Source organism: Odontesthes bonariensis, chromosome 15, assembly GCF_027942865.1.
Source record: "Odontesthes bonariensis isolate fOdoBon6 chromosome 15, fOdoBon6.hap1, whole genome shotgun sequence".
Lineage (NCBI taxonomy): Eukaryota > Metazoa > Chordata > Actinopteri > Atheriniformes > Atherinopsidae > Odontesthes > Odontesthes bonariensis.
This window is the reverse complement of record NC_134520.1, coordinates 2223006-2247962: the sequence shown is the minus strand read 5'-3', so window position 1 is coordinate 2247962 and position 24957 is coordinate 2223006. Positions and strand designations below refer to the sequence as shown.

The 24957-nt window shown below is 40.0% G+C and overlaps 1 protein-coding gene across 2 annotated transcripts in view; it reads right to left on the bottom strand.

The window, feature by feature from the left end:
• The window catches only part of dab1a (DAB adaptor protein 1a), a 282597-nt gene that overhangs the window by 190583 nt on the left and 67057 nt on the right, over positions 1–24957 (bottom strand). Inside the window, exons 2-3 of one of the 2 annotated variants that reach the window (XM_075484619.1) lie at positions 18767–18824; positions 18348–18393 (exon numbers count right to left, since the gene is read on the bottom strand). The exons of the other annotated variant lie outside the window; for it this stretch is intronic. The gene's annotated coding sequence lies outside the window, so the exon portion shown is untranslated. The remainder of the gene's footprint in view (positions 1–18347; positions 18394–18766; positions 18825–24957) is intronic. 2 annotated transcript variants of the gene reach the window in all.

Below are 24957 nucleotides of genomic sequence, written 5' to 3'. Positions count from 1 at the left end.
CTTTTGCCATGGATAATCTCCATTCATCACATTAACTCACCAGCTCTGCTGAGAGACATGAGAGGGAAAAAAGGCAACAAAAGTGGCAATTCCCACTGGAAGAAGGTAAGGAAGTAAAAAGCATGGGGGAAAAGGCCAAATGTGTGGAGAATCTTTCTTTTTTATCTTTACTGCTTTTGTTCTACTTCACCCTGCTTTGCCTGGAGGACACAGTGAAACATTGTGTACAGGGACACCACTATTCTTCTTTTTTTCTCTGTCCCTCTACAGGACATACATATTAATTCAAGCTCCCAGTGAGTGTGTTTGTATGCATATGTGTGCCAATATAAAAGTGTATAACTGCACCCACTGCGGCAGGAAGCGAAGCACCAAGATACATAATCTACATTAATCAACTCAGTAAAAGATCATAATGAGCTGATATCAGCATGCAAATTAGGCTTGTGACAACAAACCACAAACAGACAGAAAAACAGGCGAGGGACTTGCACCAGCAAGATTACACATGAACGCAGACGCAGTCATGGTGAGTGATTGTATGATTGCCCCAGTAATCAAACAGTGAGAAAATTCTTCAATGGGAAAAAAAAGGAAATTATTCAGGATTTTAGGAAAAAAACATGTCTGTGTAAAGAGTAGATAGCTTTCTGCTTGTTTATCCTACTGCACGTTCTTATGAGTGTCATGCTCTCCGTGAGAAAGGGAGCATATAACTTGTGTGAGTCTATAGCTGTGACTTTCACTCTACTGTGGGGCATTGTGTGATAATAAGTGTAACATCACATTCAGCTTTAATGGAAACTTGCTCAACTCCATCTTAGACTTCAGGATATAAATAATACTAGCAGTTGATGGTCTAAAACTCACCGATGTATAGCCCAGTTTGATAAGGGGCAAGAGTCAACAAGAGCACATTTCACCAATAAGCCTTTTGTGAAGCAACACATCAGATACAATGAGAGAGACACCATCAAGTTGAAAGTAAAAATCAGCTCAAAACATTCCTAATTATCTAAAAGGGACACATCTGTAAAGGAAAGCACATACATGCACAGTAGGAGAGGAAACACAATATCTATTTGTTAGAGATGTATTGAGTTGAGTGAAACTGCTCTTACGAATGATAATGTTGTTAAAAAAAAAAGAGTGTCTGCATAAACATGCATATTACAACTCATACATATAAATGCAAAAAGGAACCGGGACTGTGACTGGCTAGATGAACAAGTAAAACTGAACAGCCTCAAGCAGAACTGTTTTAGTATCCCAGTGGCAAGGAGAAAAAGGTTCAGTTTGGTTAGGCACATAGGGAAGCTTATACTGCAAGAGGGAGACAGTCTCTCTGATTGACAGGATCCATTGTGGGTGGGCTGTGGTGAATTTGCATGTACTGTCACGGTGATTTCACACAACTTAACCTGCATTCCTCCCTCTGTGATGGTGAAGAGCTGGAATAGAGAGGAGAGGGGGAGAGAAGCGGCCTGATGAGATGGAACAGTTGTAAATGTCTCATGTTTGAGAAGCAATCTCTGGGGAATCCTCTTTCTCACCTCAGCGTCTGCGTGTGTGTGTGTCTGAGCTGTGCACCAAAGAGCCGAATGCTTGCAGGAGTACTTTAATCTATTCTGTTCTTTGTGAAAAGGTGGCTCTTATAATTTTAGTGGAGGTGACAACATTTTTAAATGACTTGATGTATGTGATCTGAAATAAATGGCTTCCTTAAAAGCAGTAAAAGGGTTGATGGGCTTCTGTTGCCATGAACAAAAGAGAGTGTTGGGAGGAATTAATGGGATGGGAAATTTAGCTAAGGAAAATGGAGAAGATAGTTAGCACAGTTTGGTGTTTGTTGGTAAAGGAGGAGAAGGACAAACACTGCATATTTAGTGGTAAAAAGAGAGAAATTATTATTTTCTATCTCTCACCAATCAATTGGAGTACAGTCCAGCAAGTAGAGTTTTGTATCAACTTTCTTCCTGTTTTCCTGAGGGTGGCACCTACCTCCAAACCTTTTAGTTACAAAAATACAATTCCTAGTTTAAGAATCCACACTAATGAAAACAGGAATTAATGGTTCATTGCATTTCCCTCCCATATATATATTCAGGGGCTTTAAAAAGAGTCCAACAGCAAAACATAATCATCCTCACACAGTCTTTTTTTTCATTTCTGACCACAACAACCAGCAGAAAGAGGTGGGGGACAAAAGTGGCATGTTTTGACCTTACTGAAAAAGCCCCTTAATTTTTCTCCTTAATTATCAGCTGACTGGAAGAGTCAGAATATTAAACACCTACTCAACCTACCCAGCCCTCCCATTTACCCTTCCTTTTAATATGCAAAAACAAATTCAAAGTTAACTCGAGTCCCTCCCTGAACACTGTCCACCCATATGGCTTGAGAAAAGGAAGTTTTAACATTCAAGTTCCATTCCAGTACATCCATTAGTATTCATGAATATGCAAATCCAACTGTCCCACTTGCCATAATAATATAGGCTCCCACAGGGAGGTGTCAGTGTTGTCAGGAGTATAAAAAACCAACGCCCTTCCGGTTGCTAAGACAATCATATGTGTTTGCTAACTTCAAACAGATGCTCCTGTATATTTATGACCCATCTGACTGCTGTCTTAGAAGTGCTTGGACTTTTGTCCACTGTCTTACACTCACAAATGGAATGGGAGAGTTTAGTAGTGACTGTGAACAACCTTAACAGAGCCAAAGCTCTACAGTAAAGCAGAAAGTAATACAAATCTCTTTTGAGCCTGAAGAATAATGAATAAAATAAACACTTGTGACACTATCAAAGGCAAGCAGAGGTACAATAATGAGTAGCTTGCCTTGTACTGTGAAGAGAATAGGACAGAGACTTGGTGACACACACAGACACGCACGTGCGCGTGTACACACACTCGCCGATCCCCACATACAGTCTATACATATACAAAGTTTCGGAATTAGCTGTGTCAGCAGCTCTGGTAGCTCACTGCAAAATGAAAGGTAATCTCTAGATAGAGAGTGCTTAGGGCATGGACACACACACCGACACACACATCCTCCTAGAGGGTGTAGGGGAAGAAAAGGAGCAACTGCTAAATGCTTCAGCAAAGTAGAAAGGGATACGTAGTGGACACAAACTTGACAGGCCTTCTTGCAGAGTCGACACACCATGAAGTCTATTCATGACAACAGTGGATGCAGAAATGGAGAAGCACTTATCCACAATACAGAGTGGAAATGTTATTTAGACTAGGTATGGTAAAGTCTGACATTCATTGCAACAGAGTACGATGTTGAAAACTGAATTAGGTATCCTCGCATAGATAACATGAGAGGTTTGCAACAAACGGACATCTGACTTTAATCATGACAGTGTGTGACCATAGGCCAACTGGAGTTTTGGGAACAAACTGCCCCACACAGCCTTCAATGAGCCTGTGGTCAGTGATTTGGGTTCAAACCAGTCCCCATTTCACTAGTGCAGTAAAACACAACAGATCCATTTACTGACAAATGCCTCTCTTGAAATGCAATTTTGAAATACCAAACTGCAATAGCTATCAGAAAGTAAACCCAAAATGACATCATCCTTACAAAGGCTGTGAGAAAAGGAGGTTAAAGGGGAACTCCGGGGCATTTGAAGCGCAATCCCATTGCTAGAGGTTGTCAAATACTGATAGTAGGACACAGACAGGTGCAAATCGGCGCTCCCTGTGCGGAGATTGCGCTGTTTGCGCAGCCTGTCATGCGAGGCTAATACGTGGTGGCTAAGGGGCAAGTGCTAACCCTTCCACGTAAAACAACAACTTGCACACTGCAGAAACGTCACACCACTTTATAAACCATCCGACAATAAAGTCACAAGCCTTACCATCAAAACCATATGCATGGTTCTCACATTACTGGCATGGGGACGTTACAAAACAACTTTATAAACAGCATGTAACTCACCGGCTGGTTGTAGGCTCGTGCATGTGAAAGCCCAAAAGAGTCGATGGACGATACTCCCAAATACAAAGCAATTATCTTCTCTAGAAAAACTGCGTTCAAGTATTTAAAACTTTACAACAATATTACTGGGCATGTATTGTTGTAATGTTTTAAATACTTGAACGCAGTTTTTCTAGAGAAGATAATTGCTTTGTATTTGGGAGTATCGTCCATTGACTCTTTTGGGCTTTCACATGCGCGAGCATACCAACAAGAGGTAAGTGACATGCTGTTTATAAAGTTGTTTTGTAACGTCCCCATGCCAGTAATGTGAGAACCATGCATATGGTTTTGATGGTAAGGCTTGTGACTTTATTGTCGGATGGTTTATAAAGTGGTGTGACGTTTCTGCAGTGTGCAAGTTGTTGTTTTACGTGGAAGGGTTAGCTCTTGCCCCTTAGCCACCACGTATTAGCCTCGCATGACAGGCTGCGCGAACAGCGCAATCTCCGCACAGGGAGCGCAGATTTGCACCTGTCTGTGTCCTACTGTCAGTATTTGACAACCTCTAGCAATGGGATTGCGCTTCAAATGCCCCGGAGTTCCCCTTTAAGAGGACAGACTGACTGCAAGGTACTGCATTTCTGTGGAAAATGTTATACAGATTATCTAACTTACATAGAACAATAACTTCAAAGCAAAAAAAAGCTCATAATTGTCTCTGTGCAAAGAGAATATTTTATATATTTTTTTGTATTCTTTTAATATTTATCTAAAATGGTAACAAAGTGAACATGATCACTTCAGCATCACCAGGAAAAAAAGAAGAACCAAAAACTGACAGGAAGGGTCGCCAAGGCAGATGATGTGACACTGGGGATATGACACAGCTGTGGTGAAGTGCACCTTAACTAGGTTACTGCTACAGTAGTGGAGATATTGAGACAGACGACAGTGGTGACTGTAACTGTATTTACTGCTTTTCAGATTGTACTGCAGAGTGACTGTAGGGGAACATCAATCCAGATGTAAAAGGAGGAGCACAATGCAAACTGTTACTACGCAGTAAAAATGTCATGATATACATGTTTGAATTTAATTTAGGCTCCCAGATGGAGGAAAATATAGTCCTAATGTCCCAGCTGCAATTTATGTCTCTTGGCCATATTGGTCAATGGCAGTAATAAGGACAAAAGCAGCCAATGGAAAATTTATAAGACTATAAAACACTTCGAGTAGGGCAAGATGAAAACTAAAATTTTCTACCACAAAAGATACTGTTATTAATTTCTATATGAATAACAGTTGCTGTTACTATTCTAACTTCCTCATTGTTCTGTTAACTATTAGTGTCTCTCATGCAAAGTGAAAGCTGCACTCCACAGCTCCACTATTTTCTCAACTGAACAACATTCATGTTGCTCCATGTCACCGTGTGCGCTGTGGCTGCCAAGTGTACCCTGCTGCCGATCACTGGGGACTCATCTGGGACCCACCAGAAGTTATTTCACACTTTTTGGATATTTTCCCCCTGTGCATTACTTGTGCAGAGATTTACATTTTTACTGTTTCATAGTTGTTTTGGGATCAGACCGGTAAAACTGTGAGTCACAACTGTGACTAGAGTACACACAGAGTATACCAGGCAGCTGCAGTGCATGCAGCGACACAAAGCAACCAGGACATTGTTCGGTCGGAAAATAGCAACAAAGTAAACAATGGTTTGATGCAGGTGTGACGTATTATGAGAAAAGTCAACAATGAAATTGTTGAATGAAAGTGTGAAATTGTGGGGGTTTGAGTTGTCTTAGCTCTTCTTTTGTTCCTGCTCTGAGTAGCAGTTAGCTTGGTTCCCCCGTGAGAATTCCTCCCTGCTTTTCCAAACAGAGAGTGCTCTGACTGCTGCCTACTGCAGGTAAAGCACTGACTACTCATAGGCATGTCACACAACCCTGCTTAGAAAAACCTGAAATATCCCTTTAAAATTAAACAGCCAAATAATGGAATGACTTATATACCCCCTGCTGTTTAAAATCTTCTTTCAAAAAGGCGGAACAGAATCTCATTTGCTTGAATTCTTTTGCTTTGTTGTATTGAAATGTTAGGCATATTGGTGAGTGGCCTAGTAAAGCTGGGGTGCATTGATTTAGGTATATTGAAAAAAGAGGAGTGTTTTCCACTGAGGTTTGATTGAATACAGTGTATGGTTATTGACAATAGGTGGATTACACACACAAAGACACATATGTATGCATATATAAAGGCACTCTACTGCCAGACTCACCTGAAACTGTCATACATCATTACTGACTGCGCTACGATCAATACCCAATTAACATGCTCCAAATATGGCCCATGGAGCAGATACATCACACACACACACGCACACACACACACACACACACACACACACACACACACACACTATAACATGTAACAGCAAATTCCATCAAACCAGAAGCATGTACAGGCTGTAAGTCAGTAGGTGTTGAACTGTGTGTGGAGGCCTTGCATTCCTCACTGAGAGCAGAAGTAAAATAACACATTTCCACTTTGTGAAAGCTTGACGGGTGTTACCGGCTAATTATTCCCTGAGTTCCTTCCTGTAGTGTCACGGCTATAGCTTCCCCCCTCTCAAACAGCTGCTCTGCTAATTACCTCTGGTGGCACATACTGTGGTCTCTCACAGTTGCTCTGTCTGTCTCAATTACCCAGCGTCTTTCTCCCCCTCTCCTTCTCCATATTGTCACAGTAAAGACAGACTCTCCAAGCTGAGACTGAGGACTATCTAATAATTTTATCCCACAAAGAACTTTTGTTCTATTTGTATGTGACAGTAAAAGCAAAAGATGCTGGCAATGGGACTGAAGAATGTGAAACTAACACCAATTTGTATATGTGCACTTTAATGATTAATTATCCCTACTAAGATGGAATGGACTTATGTTTGTGCAGCATTGTGTATTTGCCTTCTGTGTCAATGTGTGTACCTGACTATGTTTACAAAATACATAGAGAAGATCAGCGTATCCATGACTGTCAAATGCATTTGCACACACGAGCGCACACACGCAGCTTTAAATATACACAAACACACCAACACACAAGGGAGTGAGTAGAGACGCATGCAGGTTAATTGACTTCTCTTTTAACTGTGAGGCATTCTTATGGAGTCAGCATATTCCGAGGGGAAAGCTGAGAAGATGATACAACAATACCTCTCTCTGTCTCTCTTTTGAGATGGGCGGAGGCAGAAGGATTATTCCACAGGACGAGGCCTCTACTGCTGTAGTGTAAATATGATAATGAAATGTACAGGGGAGAGGATTACACTGTCCATACGCTCCCATTGGTCTAATCCAGGTTCACATATTTGCATAACACACCTGAGTACTGCATGCATCCCCCCAGCACAACACCGATACGTATACACCAAGCGATATGTGTAGACTCTTTACGCTAACATAAGAAAAATCAGAAATGAGAATTGAGAACGAGCAGCAGGGGATTTGCAGTGTGGCCTTTTTAGCTGAAATAATGCTGAATCAGCGTGTATAATTTATGCTGTGATGTGCCATCACTTCTGTGCTTGGAGTGCTCCAACAATTAAAAGGTCTGCATGATAAGAATAAATACAGTATTAGTTAAATTGCATATAAAGAATAAGAAGATGATTGCTGGGAATAATTAATTGCTCACAATTAACTATTGGAGCTGAAGAATGAATTAGAGACAGAGGTCTGATTGCGACAGCGCAATAAAACAATACTCCTTGACTGTTTCACAGCACTAGTGCTCTAGGGCCCAAATAAAACACCTACAATGGTCTGCTGTGATCTGCAGGCCATTACTCCCTCTGTGGATGACAACCAAAGCAGCAGCAATCATGACAACAAAAATATGGTTTAGAGTAAGAAAACATTAATCTGCTATTTTTTCATAGCAGTTATGTTCTAAGACACAAATAACACAAAAAAACCAACAGAAACAGATAACACAGACAGTGTTTAATTTAATAAAGCTGAAGAAAGCTCAGGGTGGCAGTGCCAACGTTCCAGCCAGCACTGTTGGTGTGAAGCAACATACCTCAGCACACTTAGTTTGCCTAACCTAACCTTAACCATAGAGCTCTGTGTACCATCCAAGGCTGAAATCATATTTTAACTCTAGAAAGAAAGACAAAATGGCCCACGGCTATTTAAATTTTAGGTGCTGTTGGTTGAAATACAGCTATGGTCTGCAATGTTGGCATTGGTGTTGCAAAAGAGGGAAAAAGAAGCTTTAAGGTAGCTTTAAAAATGACCCTAAGCCTTCAGTGTCAAGAAGATTTGTACAGTGAGCTGGTAATTGAGCTCTATATATTGTTGGGTTTTAAATTCTACGAACAGCCAGCAACCCCACACTACAGTCTTAAGAGTTATGGCGAATGTAAAGATCTATACCTGGAGACTAACCATAAACAGTCAAGCTCTCAGTGAGGCCTGTAGCAGGACAAATAGGGTAAAACCCCATTGGCACCGACCGTGATCCAGCAAAAGCATCGACACCATTCACCTCTCCCCATTACCTTCATTCCATCCCCCATCTATCTATTTATCTATCTATCTATCCATTCATCCTCACCTCATCTCCGCCCTGTCAAAGCAGTGGGGCTCTATGTCAGCATAGCATGTATGTGCACCTCCACTCCTGGGTGTGTATTAGTGTATGAGCATGTGTGCCAGGGGAGCAGTTGCATGTCACAGTTGTCGCCTGTCTACAGAATCTTGTTATTGATTGGATACAAGTCTCACTGCACTATGGACAGCTACAACTGATGGCAAGCCGCACAGCATCAAGGCCAGGACTCAAAAGGTGATAAGAAGCCTGGGGGAAAAAAAAAAAAAAAAAAACTTACAAGATTGAGGGTAGTCTTATAGATTGGTTCACCCAAGTTGTATAAAATGGTAATAATTCACACTATTTCACTATATTCATGTCTAGGCTTTTATCATATTATCCCAAGATGTTTGTATCTGTTGGTCTGGGATTTCCAGAATTTCTTTTAGAAGTATTGTCATCTAGTCAAATGAAATGTCAAAATTACAGGTCATTGAACATCAAATGTAATCTATGTCAAATTTAACTAATCAAATGTTGTTGACAGTAAGATTCTTAGGGAGATTTCTCAAAGCCTGGGTAAATAAATCCAAGTTTTTTTTTTCGTGGCTCGATGTCACATCTGCTCACTGAGGAAATATGTCGCATCTGTTTGTTGGATGAGCCAAACCTTTAACAAAAAAAATGCAAAAGAGGAGAACAAGCAGGAGATGTTTCAGCAAAGCCGGAGTGTAAGGGAGTGAGAGTAAAAGTGGAGGAGGCATACTGATATGAGGTGGTGCACTCAGATGGAGGTTGATAGGCTTGAAGGTGAACCAATCAATTATTCTCCGCTGTCAATAATTCAGAGTAGACCAGGGGCTTTCTGTGTATGTGGACCAATACACAAACACACATACAAGCAGCCGGCCGAGATGCCCTGACTTGATTTAAGATGACCAGTATATGTGGATTCAAGGCTTTAGAGGGCGAAGACTTTAAATTATTGCTCAGCTTAAAGACAGGGATTGTGCAGTATTTTCTCCTTTCATGGCAAAATCCTGTTATTCTTATTCTCCCCGTTTCACCTTCCTTCCGTCATGTTGCATTTGGTTTCTTGTCTCTTGATGAGTCCCAAACCGACAATGAAGGATACAGGCACTTGTTGGCTTACAACTTCCCTGTCCCACATTTCTTTCTATGAAAAGCTCAGTTTTTACTCTTTTCTTCTTGATCCCCTCTTTCTTGCTGTGCCTGTCTTTCTTTTTGTATACACGTGGACACAAACACACTCACGGACCAATGGCTGCACACTCATGTGGACACACACACTATCCATTTCTCTGTAATTGAAAAGATGCCTTGGCTGTTTGCCACACTACTAAAGTGGATCAGATGGCAGAATATCCCTGAGGTAGTACATCTCCAACAGGGAGAATTTAAGAGAAAAAGCTCTTCCTCTCTCACTCTACCCCCTCTGTCTTCCCTTCTTACAATCCCTGTATCTTTCTGTCTCCCTCTCTCACAGACACACATACTGACAGAGAGTCAAACACAGTGAATAAGGCTGACTGTGCCATTTCTAATGTCCTGCCTCTCCTTGCTTTGTTCCAGCCCTCTATTACAATATGAATGGGCCTGTTTAAGTAGAATTGGACCATTTGTCTTGAGTGAATTTCTTCTTCACGACACAAGGCTAGAAAATGACTCCTCAGCTATTCAATAACAGGAAAGAGTCTGAGATCTCTGCGATGAAAGCAGACTGTGGAAAAGAAGTTAAGGGAGAAAAGCTATAATGCAACATCAGTTCTCAAGTCACGCTTCGCAAACAACAGTAAAAAGTCAGTGATGAGTCAACACAGCAATAATCACCCCAGTACATCGGCAATCTTTTTTTCCTTCCAGTATTTCTAGTTCGTGTAACAGCCAGGTGAGATCTGTGTGCATGCGTATTTTTTAATAAGAAGAAAAGTCTACAACTAGACTTATGACAAAATACTGATAGGAGAGAGAGAGAGGGTAAAGATAGGCAATAAGCTATGAATCAAAACAAATACAAAAAGGACACATGAGAGGGGATAAATGAGCCTGTCCTAACACCACGTGGAAGACTGGACAAGCAAGACTGCCACACAACCTCCACCTGGTATTGTCCATATCATTTAAGACACAAGACAAAGCCAATTAAAAACTATGTGCATCCACTCATATCAGGCATGATAAGCATAAGTATATAAGCTACAAAGAAAAGCCTTGATAGGGTTTGCTGATTTGAATGAAACTAATACTTTTACATTTAAAAGAACATTTGCTCAACATTGATATGTCACAATTTAAGTTCCAAGGTTCCAAGTCATCACGGCAAAGATATCAACTAAATAAATATGGTCAGGAAATGTAAAATTATAGAAAATAAAAATAAATAGATAAACTGATTGTTTTAGGGAAAAAAAACAACACAGTGAACTGTGTGTCACTATTTTCACAAATTAAACAAAATCATCTAATGTGTTTCATTACTGATTGAGGCAACAGTAAAACAACACATTGAAGACTCAGGTTTAATCATCTTATAATATGATCATTACACATTGCACTCAAATCAAAATATGAAATAGAAAATTAAATCAGTTTCACTGTAAAGGCTCAAAAATTGTGAGAATCCAACATTTTCATGACTCTGGTATATTCTGTTCTACTGGCACGTATACATGTCACATAAATGTCAAGTTACTTTCTCTTCTTCATTAGGTTTTAGATTTAGTCACTGTTTAATCTCATTTTGATTTGCTGTATTGAACTATTATTTTCTTGCATTACTTTTAGACTAACCACCTTTTTCAATCACAATTCTCCTTTGTGCTCAATCAATGTTCCAATGAAGCAGTACACATTCACTCCAGATGTTCCAGTGGGGTAGCATGGAACAATGCAATTGTCCACAACATTCGTTCAGGATTTCTAGACATCTTCCACCTAATTCCTCTGATAAAATGCCCAAAAGATCAGCATGTGACAATGTGCAGATGTAGCAGCTAATCCCTCTGAATATTTATTGCGGGTGTGCATGTGTGCTGGTGAGAACTGCTGCTTTATACACTGTTCTAATGACCTGTATGCTGCTTTCCATTCTCTACAACATTGTGGATAAAAGTAGTCAAGGAGCCTCATTCACCAGTTCTCTGTTGTAATGGACACACTGCAATTTCTGCACTATACATTTGCTTCCTGGCAATCCTGATGGATGCTCCACCACACCCCCTTCCCTTGTATTTCATGCTGTGGGAATGTTGCTCCAGCAAAAAAAAAACTCCAACCACGAAGTACATGTGTGAACAGCAACAGCAGAAAAAGTCTGCGCCACATTGTCTGCATATTTCCCTGAGCATTTACACTCTTCATGTGTGAAACCAGCTTCTGCCAAGAGTTTAAATATCCAGTACTGAAGCTCAAATATATTGTACGAATAAAAAAAAAGCTGTAAGCAGGTTTTATGTATAGCACGACTATGTTTTGTATGAGGCCATGTGTGTTGAGTATACATATTTAACAATATCAGGGCAGCGAGGTTCAGCAGAAAACAGGTTTGATTGGATTTATTCACCCGACATTGGATTAGTCATGGGGAGTGTGATGCTAGACACATGGAGAAAAAGAGAGCGCAGTGAGCCTGCTTTATCTAAGTATTTCAATCTCATAACTATGCGTGTGCGCGTGTCTATGTACAGTCTCTCTCTCTCTCTCGGCTTGGAGTGAAAGATATCAAACTAGAATTTTGTATTTCTAAGAAGGAGAAGTTTGCAAAGTCACAGGCAGGATTACAAGATGACTTTATCCTTGCTCACTTGATGACGTAATTTCTAAAATAAGTATAAAGAATATGTAACACAAATGAAAATGTAATCACATTTTTGGTCTTTCAATTATATTGAGTGACTAATATTTTCTTTTCAGTAACTACCATGAGTCTACCCCAGGTGTCAATTTACTGGCAACAAGCTCCGATCATATTATTTGTATTTTGTCGAAATTTGGACTTTTCAACCAACATCTTGTTATGATGAGTTACTATGCCAATGGAAAAGTTATTTATGAACAGGTGCAGCTGATTGAGCTTTCCTAATCCAAACTAATATCCGGAACAAGACCACAAATCCCAAATGATTTCAGGAGTAAATGCTGTGAATGTTGGGCAAGACCAAGACGCAGAACGACTTTGAGAAGGTTTAAACCATTTCTTCCTTAGATTCTCATGGGAATGTGAGATAAGTAAATAATTTAAAAAAAAAACGTGTATATGTGTACATCCCTAATATATATTTACATATACATACATATTCTTTGCAAATGCAAGGAAAACAGAGCTCCTCGTCCCTGCTTCGACTCAAGAAACTCTGAACAGGTGCTTTGACACCACAGACCAGATTAAACTCTGAAGTACAACAAAATGACGTCAGTGCCATGACTTAGAGTGTGACAGGCTACACCAACACCTGTGTGGAGAGTATCACCCCAACAAGGACAGTGAGGTGCTTCACCAATGATAACCCTGGATCACCAGTGACCTGAAAAAGCTGAACATGAGGAAGAATGCCTTCAGGGAGGAAGACAAAGCTATTAGCCTCCTTCACACCTCGGTGGAACCAGTGGCCTCTACCTCCCTTGCTGGAGACATATCAGCAGTGGATCAACTTCAACCCCCCTTTTCGACCTCTGTGCTTTCACACATGACATGATGTGCAATGAAGGCACATCAGTCATGGCTTGAAAAAGGAAGAAGTGAAAGATGCAATTGAGGACTGCTCAAAAATAGCTGGAAAAGAGTACAAGACAAAGCAAGGAGGTGTACAGACAAAAAGCTAGACAACAAATATCAGGAAAATGATATGAGGGATGAAAAAGATCACAGGCTTTAAAGAGATGGGGGGATCAGACTGATGGAAGTATGGACAGAGCCAATCAGACTCAATCAATAGGCTCAATTCAGAACACTCAGCATTTTCCTCAAAAGCATTAAACAGCCCAAACTTCAAACCCCTTTCTGGACCCACAGCGTCCTTGTCACACTTCGTCAGTGTCACAATGCATTTAAGTCATGGATCCTAACACACACCCACACAAACATCTCCCCCTACATTGGGACATAATAAGAACTTATTTGCCTTCTTTTCGAGCCTGTCTGTAAGGTGAAGTGGCAACTGGAGAGACCAGTGTGGAGGCAGGTGGAGAAACTCAACCAGAACAAGATGGAAGGTCCAGATGGTGTCAGCCCCAGGGTCTTGAAATCTTGCGCAGAACAGCTATGTGTGATTCGAAATCTCCTGTTCAACCTCAGCCTGAGTCAGGACACAGTTCCAGTGTTGTGAAAGACATTCTGCTTAAAAAAAACATCATATTTGCTCACTTAATGGCGCTTTTCCATTGCATGGTACCATACAGTATGACATGACTCAGCTTATTTAAAAAAAAAAAAATTGTTTTCCATTGTAGTTAGCTAAGCCAAAACTATACAGTGACAAACTGCAACAAACTGACATACTTCCTTCCTCCATAACTTCAAACAAAAATAACAGTTATCTAATTTGTGCACATAGATTGCATATTCATTATTCATAAATACACGATTATCACATGATATAACATGATTATCAACCGTTGGCATGGGTTTACAGATTGATCTTTGTTTCTCTGCTCAATGCAGCTGAGTCCCATCGCACTCAGTCATAAACGAGCCCTCCCCAAAGCCTTCTGTATTAAAAGCCTGTTGCAAACTTATTCAGCGCTGTAACTACTCTATACTCCTCTATACTTCTCCCGTGTAAGTCACTTTGGACAAAAACATCTGCTAAATCATTGTAATGTAATAAACACATACACATGGAAGTTGTGTTTTGTCTCTGTTGCCAAAGCTTCAAATATGCTGCACTGACAAACAGAAGATTCTGCCCATAGTGAGGGAATGTTGCATGTATTGGAAAAGGAGGCCTGGAAAAAGCCTTGCTGCGTCTAACAGTACTGACCCATGCTGTACCATATAATGGAAAAACACCATAACTAAGCAAGTGAACAGTTTTCAAGACCCACTTCAATTTATTTATTATCCAGGAATCGTTGGTTGAAGATGCCAACATCTACTTGCTTCAGAAAGCCCACTCTCATCTGGACAAAACAAGTAGCACTGCGGGGATTGCGTTCATTGATTTCTCCGGCACTTTTGATATAATTCAGCCTGCAATGTTATGTGAGTGGCTTAAGGAAATAGAGGTAGAAGGTGGTCAGCAACACAGGAGCACCACACGGGACGGTACTCTCTGCTTTTCTTCACTCTGTACACCTCAGGCTTCCAGTACAACTCAGAGTCCTGTCGTCCACGGAAATACTGAGATGACGTTAGAGTTGCTGAGTGTATCAGTGATGCACAGGAAGTTGAGTACAGTGAACTGGTTGACAACTTTGTTGCGTGGTTTGGGAACAAAGAAATACTTTCTACAAGTTGTCAATCTGCATAATGCATAATGCATACAAGCACTCATCTCCTTGGGTAGCTAGTGAAGGCCTTAAAAGGCATGTTAAAAAAGTAATTAGCAGGCTGCTTACTCCCGCTGGCCAAAAAGAAGCCCTGGCTGGCAAATGCTGCGAATGGTGGGTGGCAAGCAGCCCTGGCAAACAAGGATCTCCAGCCAGTGAGAAAATCTGGCAAGATGCATTAGCTGGCCACCAGCCAAAGTGTCACCTAACCACTTCACCTGTCTGGCACCTGCTGCTTTACCTGACTCCCGCCCTCTGGTATTCACATACCATCTGGGACGAGCCCACAACCGACATGATTTCAAATGGGGCTATTTTTTCTAAAACTCATGCATGTGATTGGATGAAGAATCTGTCCGTCATCTTGACTGACACGCCACTTCAGCCACTCCCAATGACTCAACCCGTGACGTAGCTCAGAGCTTACCTGACTCCCGCCCTCTGGAGCATGAATGGGCGGCCATAACGCGGCCCATTCATCCAAAGTCCCACCCAGCGATTAATGATTGGCTCTCATTATTTTCTAATCGGACAAAACACATATGACTCCCAGGCTCCTCAGATGGTTGCGTGAGGAAAGGGAACGCCCCCGCGTGTAGTTGGTGAACGCAGCCAGATGACGTGAGTCAGGTTACCTGCTGCTTGCATCTTACAGACAATAATTCACGTTCAAATGGGTGCTGAGAAAAAGGTCTTGGTAAAATAGCCATCAAGTTACCAGTTGATAACGCTGTCATTCCAAAGGCACACATTACCTATTACTGTTAAGTTTTGTTAACAGCAAAATTAAGTGAATACATTGTCATTTTAATATTTCCACTTTCAGCTAATCTTTTATGATTAGGTCTTCCTCTTCTTGAGAATTGCCTTTTAGTTCAGAATTGTTAGGCTGTATTATCTTAATAATCTTACTAGATATTGCATAGCGTGGCAGAGTCAATGTTGCTGAGTCAGTGTGATAGGAACGGCCGGCGTCCTTCACTTGCAGGCAGAGAAGTAGGCGGGGACTGTTCAGCATTTCCATAGATCCTCTTTCACTGAATGAGAAAAAAGGTGGTCAAATCAAGCCATTTTATGGCGATCAAAGTGAGATTCTTTTATGTATCATTATCGTGTTCATTTAAACGGCCCTGATTTAAATCCATGAAGCATTCATGTTTTTATGGTTTAGAGAATGTGCCTTCAAACAACAATAAGAACAGAAAACTCCATTGCCTATTGGCTACTGCATGTTAAAATTGGCTTTGTTCTTAGACATTATGCTCAGTACTTTTCCATATGTCCTAAGGTGATCCAGGAGTAGAGAGACAAAACAATTAGGAAAGCCTGGGAAAGCAAGGGCAGATTCACACACACACATTATTTGGATTACTCAGAGACATTATTTGGGTTAGTATGCATATCCAATCACATTTGATCAACAAGGGATCCACCGTGTGAAACTATGAGACATATATACAAAATGTAACCGGAAATAAGGGGCTCAGTCTGACAGATTCCTGCGAGAGTTTTGTCATACTGAGACCAGCACTGAAATACTGCACTTGTTGCCATACTAATAAAGACTTCATTTTCACTTGAATTGCTCCGGTCCGTTCTTGAGCTTCCAACTAAAAGAACCGAATCTAACAGCAGATAGCAGTGCAGTTTGTGTGCGTGTGTCACTCGAAGCGGAAAGTGAGTCGATTTTGAGTTATTTCTGTAGAGATGTGCCGCTGTTGCATCTATTTCATTTGAATTATGAAATAAATTATTCTGAAACTAAACATTTATGAACCACGATTTAGTACCATAAATTGGAGTTTTACTAATAGCATATCAGCTACTGCAGAACAATCTGTTAACACCACTGCTGCAAATCCACTAAACCTCTCAATCTGTAACAATGGTTTTCACATTTTACTTTAAGTAAAAGTACATGTAGTGTTGTGTGTGTATTGTGTGTGTGTGAGTGTGAGAGGGATAGAGGGAGAGGGAGGGGTTAGGCAGCATTAGCATGTGATCATTGCCCTCCCCTTCAGTCCTGTCCTCCCAGCTGCCACCATGGAGCTGCCTGCCTTTTAATTACCTGCACCCATGATAAAGAAAGTAGCAGGTGAAGCATGACACTCCACTGTACCTCAAACTGTAATGTGACATTGCCACTGAATACAAACCAAAGAGGAGAAGAGAAGAGCCAAGGTGTGATTTGGGCAGGTGGAATTGGAATAGATGCATGTGCGGTAAATCTGAGCAAAGCATGGCTCTCTGTGTGCAGCAGATTGTCTCAGCTCACACCACTGCCTCTGCAAATTAATACCATTGATTTTCCCGTTGCCTAGTGTCCATTACACGCACACACATATATAAAAACACACACACACACAGAGGAACACACCCCAGCTGGTCAGAAGGCAGGCAGAGGATAATGGATCTGTGGTCCACTTTGCTAGAGGAGTCTTTCCTTCTTTCATTAACACACACATACAGTACACATCAAATGAATGATATTCTACAAGAGAAAGGGAGGAAGTATGATTTGCAATACCTTCTTTAACATAGGGCCTCGAAGTTAAGCACACACACACACATGTTGAATGAAACCAGACGCAGATTAAGTGTCATAGTGTTTTGAATGCTGAGAAATATCAAAAGGGATAACAAATGTGCATTAATACTAAACCAGAGATTTAAGAGGACTAGGAGGTAGCGTCTGACAGTGACTGACACAAAGATAAGTCAAAAAGGTCCAATATGTGATGAGAAGTGAAGGGGGCTGAGAAGAGACAGGCTCTGAGATTCCATTACTGTCAGTGAGTTTGAAAGCAGCTGACTGGAGTAACTAGCGAGCAGCAGGAAATTGTCATTAATAATCCACAGCCATCGACTAATTGTATGTTTCTCAACTGCATCAGCATGGAATGCATCTCATCCATCACCATGTAAGTGTGTTGGTGAGCAACCCCTTTTTGGCCTCTTCTTGAGATCAATTCATTCACTACGTCCTGTGACACAAATGAGTCAGATGGAGGTGGACTGTTTAGAAGAGAAGAACTAATCAATCAAATTGATCAGTTCTGATATCCTTTACCACAACAGGAAGCAATACCTATGTTTTTCTGGGTTTTGTTCCATTATTCTTTTCAGATGGTTAATACTGAACATTTTAGATATTATTACAATATGTGTATAATACAATAAAATGAGTCAGATTTAACTTCTTCTTTAACACATTTCTGTGGTCAGAACATCTGTAACATCTATACATTAGTGGGGATGGGAATAAAAAAAGGTTTTATATTGATTTTATTGCCATAATTGATTCTGCTTACCAGTCTGATACTTCATTGATTCCTTTATTGATTGCTGATCAATTTCCTGTGTGGAAAAAAATAGACCTTCTCAGGTTTGCACTGTCAACCAAACTATTTCATCTGTGGATGAATGAGTATGCTTTGATTGCTTTGCCATGCAAAACTGTCATGCAAACATGCTTGCATCGATAATAGGAATTGCTAAGGTTATGACCCAATATTCAGCGGTACTTAAACGGTAAGGTTCACATACGTAAAATGACCACTTGCTTTGCATTGGTCACTTCCAATTATTCAATCATTTCAGTGGCTTACAAAGCAGTGCCTTAAGAGGAGTAATGATGAATGCTGTAATTTTGACCTACATATAATAAGCTTCCATGCAATCAAAATGCCTGAATTTGTTACTGTAGGGACATAAATCACATTCCAGTTACCAGTTTTATTAGTTTGTTTGTCTTGAGTGCCTCCTGATGTTACCAGTCGAAATAGCAGCTAAAGAAAAAGAGAAAATAGTATTAAACTGTGGTTAAAAAATGCAGTTAGGGAACCAGGTATTTTAGAAAAGCAAAATTTGTTCTGTAATTACCTCTTTGGAAACCACATTATTATTGTGCCACAACACATAGTGTGATAGTAAAGCTAGAAATTGAATACACACGATTAAATAGCTGTAAGTTCATTTGATAAATTGATTCCAAGTAAAAATGTCAAAACCGGTCTATATTTAGTAACATCACAGAAAAGAGTGCCTAGAAAAGCAATAACAGTTATGGCCACTCAGAGCAGCTCCAAATGTTTAAAAAAAAAAAAAAAAACATCTCTCATTCGTGAATTACTAAGTCAATACATTTTTCCCACAAGTCATTGTGGTGTCATTAGTTAGATTCACCAGATTCTGGTCCTTTTGAATACAATTTCATAAAAACACAGATATGAGGCCAAAAATGTACATACATGTGTCCTATCAGGTTTCAGGTATTACTCTCCCCACATTGTTGTCCAAATATACAGGTAGAAAGTGACAGCCAAAGGCAAGACTTCAAAATAGCAATTTACAAACCAGTGGGTGACATCACAATGGCTTTATGTATTCAATTATTTATTTTACATAGGGTTCATGATCGGAATGGAACTAAGTGTTCAAATGCAAGTTTACACAACTCACATCTGGCTAGACTGCAGTGTGAAATATTGTGACAGAATTTTCTGCCCAGGCTTGTGAGGCGCTATATATATATATATATATATATATATATATATATATCTGTGTGTGTGTAAATCCCTGGTCCACCAACAAACACTTGCCCACTAGCACAGTGTCAGACACCTTATGGAAGTGCAGTAAACTCTCAGAAGAGTTTATCAAACCACTTTCTCATCACTGTGCAAGGTCACCATGTCCAAGCGACAGAGCGCGGTGTGTGTGTGTGTTTGGTTGGTCTGTGTGCATATTGTGTTTGTCTTTTAAAGCAGTTCAGGTCTCGGAAACCTTGGAAACGAAGCGGAACAGAGCATCGGAGCTGTAACAATAAAGCAACCTGTTGAGCATGGAAAGCTAGAGTTGCTGCAGACGCTGTGAGTATACACAGACATTCAAATGTACACGTATACACACATCTGCCATCTCTAATGATGATTTATGCCCAGCCTGGAAGGCATGCATGCATAACTGTGGCAGTCACAAACACACACAGATCCACTCACACATGCACTTACAGCTAAACACGCAGGGATAGTTCCATCTCTCCCTCTCTGTCTCGCCCGCTCACGTACACCTCTTCAAGAAAAAAAAAATGTACAAGATGGATATGTTGTAGCAGCAGTGCGCACCAGGGAAAGTGCTATGGAAAAAACACCTAGTAAAAAATGGAATGAATAAGAGCCAAGAAAAAATATGAAACAACATAGAAGCAAGAGCGGGAGAGATAGTTATCTCCCTGTTGACTACCACAGTCTGAGCTCATTTACCATGTGCGATCTGTGATAGTGCTGTTGCTGTCCAATATCTTTTTAGATATTTCCTTGGAGAAAAAAAGAAAATGCTCATTTTGCTCTCCTCTTAAGGCAGACTGCACTAAGTCACAGTCTTATTGAAAACACATTTCTCACTATAGATTCCCTTTTGCAATTTGCTTGTTTGTGTGAGTCTGAAAAAAAGCGCATTTGTCCCCAAAAATGTTAATTAGAAAAACCGAGGGAAAAATAACATGAAGGCACTGGGGCATCAAAAAAAAACAAACATTCGTGGCACACATTTACTATGTACACAAGCTCACTGCTGGTGAGCTCTGCCCAGTCAGACTAGCTAAAAACATTCCAGTTCACCTGCCAATAAGTCGGCCAATGTTCTTTATCACATTTAAGTAATGTCTTTGCATCAATGCCAATTAAACCCCTCTACAAGTTTCACAGCAGCATTCACACCAGCAACGAAGTAAAATACTGAAAAGATGCAATTCCCGCTCTTGTGACTTTTTATTTTTTCTAAAATTAAGTTAAAGAGTATGAGCTCTTCATTTTTGTAAACTGTCTGAGGGATTTTGTCTGAACTAGAAAGCATTTTACTTTTCTTTAGCAGAATCAACAAAACATTAATCCATTCCCAATTTCAAATGTATGGCATGCATCTGAAACTAGTGAAATATTTTTGCTTATTTGTGCTTCTGGGGGCCAAGATATCCTCAAAGTTCATGACATTTGCCACTCAGACTGCATCAAGTGAAATCTCACGAAATCAATCAGTGGGTTATCTGTCTGTCTGTTAGATTATGGAGCGGATGGTACATTGTAATTTCATATTTAAAAAAAAAAAAGTTATGGTTTAAAACATGTAACAGAGGCCCTTGTACGTGCTTCACAGATGTTTTTAAATCAGTATAGATTATGATTAGTCCTGAAGGTGTTCAGAGCTACGCTGAGATGTTTGTAAAATTGGCAAATGCTGTAGATGTGTGTATCCAATACAATTCATTCTTAGGCAAACACTACAACTAACTCCACCACCACCTAAAGAGGTGCAAGGCATAAAAAGCAAAGAGGGTGTGGGGACATGTCAGTGTAGTTTTATGGAAAAACTAAACATCAAGAATTAGGACTGAGACTGTAGAAAGCTATTTATTTATGGTATTTATCACAATACCAGAAATACTCTGTAAATATGGCAGCAGCTGGAAAAGTTATGTGTGTCAGAGAATATCCGAACCCCTCTGTCCCTATGTCTGTTAGAGTGACAGCATTTTATCATTCAGTCTTAAGTCACTTTAAAATACACTGAAGATGAAAAATTAGAGAACAATTTATGAGCACTTTATTTTTTTTCAGGAGTAACGAAATCTTCATTGCTCAACATTTGAGGGATTTTGGGCTGTGGCAATACCATGCTACTAGGACAGTGTTTTACAAAATAACCAAGACACTTCTACATCGTTCCATGATGGTGGAATGACCTACCGAGCGCTACAAGAACAGGGGCGTCCCTGTCTATCTTCAAGAAACTCTTGAAGAGGACAACTCTTCAGATGACATGTCTAATACGAGCACGTACCCTGCACTTCCTTACCCCCTCTACTGCACTTACCTCTATGCCTGCACTATTTCTACACTGTCATCCCTGTCCCCTATGACAGAGCCTGACAAGTGGTTTTCCATCTATGTAGCTTGTTGTTAGCTTTGACTTTAGCTGTAATGTTATATCCTCATTTGTAAGTCGCTTTGGATAAAAGCGTCTGCTAAATGCATAAACAGAACATAACATAGATCAGGACTCTGGGCAGGTCATTTCATTATTTCACTGTTTTCAGTTGCAGGGAACTTCTTGACCCGTTTTGCTGTGTGACAGGGGGGCATTGTCCTGAATGAAAATTGCTGGCTGATTAGGTGATGAATGTGAGGAAGGAACAACATGTTGTCAAAGAAGGTTCTGATAGATATTTGCATTCACTCTGTCATGTGACTGTGTAAGAGGCCCAACTCCTGCTGCATAAAACATCCCCCAAACCATGACACTTCCTCCTCCACCTTTTACTGACTTCTTCAAATTTTGGGTTCAGTCTTTCCCAGTTTTACGATGAACATTTTTATTTTTTTATTTATTTTTCCTTTATTTAGCCAGGATTGTCCCATTGAGACTAAGAGTCTCTTCTGCCAGGGAGTCCTGGTCAAAATGGCAGCTTACATACAGTTCCAGACGCAGACAGACACAAAACATATAATAAGGAAAATAAACTTACAAAAAATACATTAAGAGAGAAAATAATAATGATAAACTTAGGCCTACATAAAACATAGCATCAGATCAAGGTTATGTGGTGTATGTTTAAAAACAATGACATTCCTCTGTGTAAACAGCATTAATTTCCCTCTTAAAAGTCTCCAAAGAGGGCAGAGAATCCATACACAATATATTCTGCAACTCATTCCATAGGTGAGGAGCATAAAAAGAAAAGCCTGTCTTTCCTAATTCAGTACGAGGAGTGCAAGACTGAAGTAACAACTTTTGTGAGGAACGTGTACCATAAGATGAAGTGCGAAGAGTCAATAAATTACAGATATAATGGGGAAGTTTACCCAACAATGCCTTAGCAATAAAAAGTATCATATGCAATTTACGCCTTAAATACAGAGATGGCCATTGGACTTTAGAGTATAGATCACAATGGTGAGTTCTTGAGGGGGCACCTGTTACAAATCGCAATGCAGAATGATAAACTGCGTCCAGCTTCTTGAGGAAGCATAAGGGCGCATGCATATAAATTGTATCACCATAATCCAACACTGAGAGAAAAGTACTCTGGACCAGCCTTTTTCTTGCTAAAAATGAAAAACATTTTTTCATACGAAAATAAAAACCAACCTTAGGCCTTAGCTTTCTTAAAAGATTATTGATATGCACTTCAAATGTGAGCTTTTGGTCTAACCAAATACCAAGATATTTGTAAGAAATAACCCGCTCCAGGAAGGTACCATCAAGTGTTGTTAAGTTACCATCAGGACATGCTCTTGATCGTGTGAAAATCATATACTTCGTTTTATTTGTGTTTAGTGCTAATTTTAACTGCAATAATGCATTTTGAATGGATATGAAGGACGTTTCTAAAGAATCCAAGGCATCTTGCACTGAGGTACTAACAGTGTATAGAATGGTATCATCTGCATATAGATGTACCTTAGCTGGATTTAGGCCCTTACCTATATCATTAATATACAGAGAAAACAAGATTGGGCCAAGAACTGATCCTTGCGGGACACCTGCTTTTATGGTAAGTAAGGGTGATTGAAGGTTCTCTAGGGCAACACACTGTGTTCTGCCAACTAAATAATTTGAAAACCATTGTAACACTGGGCTACTAAAACCTATAGCCTTAAGTCTATGCAATAGTATTTTAAAATCAACAGTATCAAACGCCTTGGAGAGGTCAACAAAAAGTGCACAACATGATTTTTTTGTGTCCAAGGCAGAAATAAAATCATTTAAAACAGATGTCACGGCAGTTCCAGTGCTATGACCTTGCCTGAAGCCTGATTGAGTTGAACTTAAAATGTTGTTTTCAGCTAAGTAGTGTTTCATTTGCTCACTGACAAGAGATTCAAACACTTTAGCTAGGGTTGACAATTTAGAAATGGGTCGATAATTATCTAAGATAGACGGGTCACCCCCTTTTAGAAGTGGCAATACTTGAGCTGATTTCCAAGATTCTGGGATACATCCACTTGTTAAACTAAGGTTAAAAATAGCAGCAATGGCATCAGAAATTAAAAGTGCAGCAGTTTTATAAAAGAATGGTTCAATTTGATCAGGACCTGCTGATTTTTTACAATCCAAGTTTGCCAACGCCTTTCGTACCTGCGAGGTGGATATATGAGTAAAATTAAAATAACTAGTATTAGATGCAGTACATATGTGGTCAGTATTTGTTATATCAGTTTTAGTCTGAGTCATAACCCCTGCATTTATGAAGTGCTCATTGAAGGCATTTACAATGTTTTGTTTCCCTAAAATTTCCCCTTTACTGCATGAAAGAGAGTTTGGAAGGGTAGGTGGCGCCATTGTACCTTCAGTAGATTTGATCAGTTTCCAAAACTTTTTAGGGTCATTTAGATTTTCATTTATCATTTCAAGGTAATAACCACTTTTTGCGTTCTTCACTAATCTTGTGCACCTGTTTCTGAGAGTCCTGTAGTTCAACCACAGATTGGGGTCATTATGTTTCTTAGCATTTGCCCAGGCTCTGTCCCTTTCTCTAATGGCCACAGCAATATCATCTTTGAACCAAGGATTGTTTTTACCACTTATTCTAAAAGATCTCAATGGAGCATGTTTGTTAATTAAAAAAAGAAAAGTTGCTTTAAAAAAGTCCCAAGCCTCTTCTACAGTAGTCATATTACATACATAGTGCAAATCACTATGAAAAACATCATGCAGGAAGGCCTGCTCATTGAAATGCTTATAGTCCCGTTTGAAGACATATCTTGGACTAGATTTTGGTGGCTTACAATCTCTAACACAAGCAATTGTGCAGTGGTCACTGATATCATTGCAGAATATACCAACAGCAGTATATTTATGTGGGGTATTTGTGAGGATGACATCCAATAAAGTTGACTTGTTCAACATAATGCTTCCCAT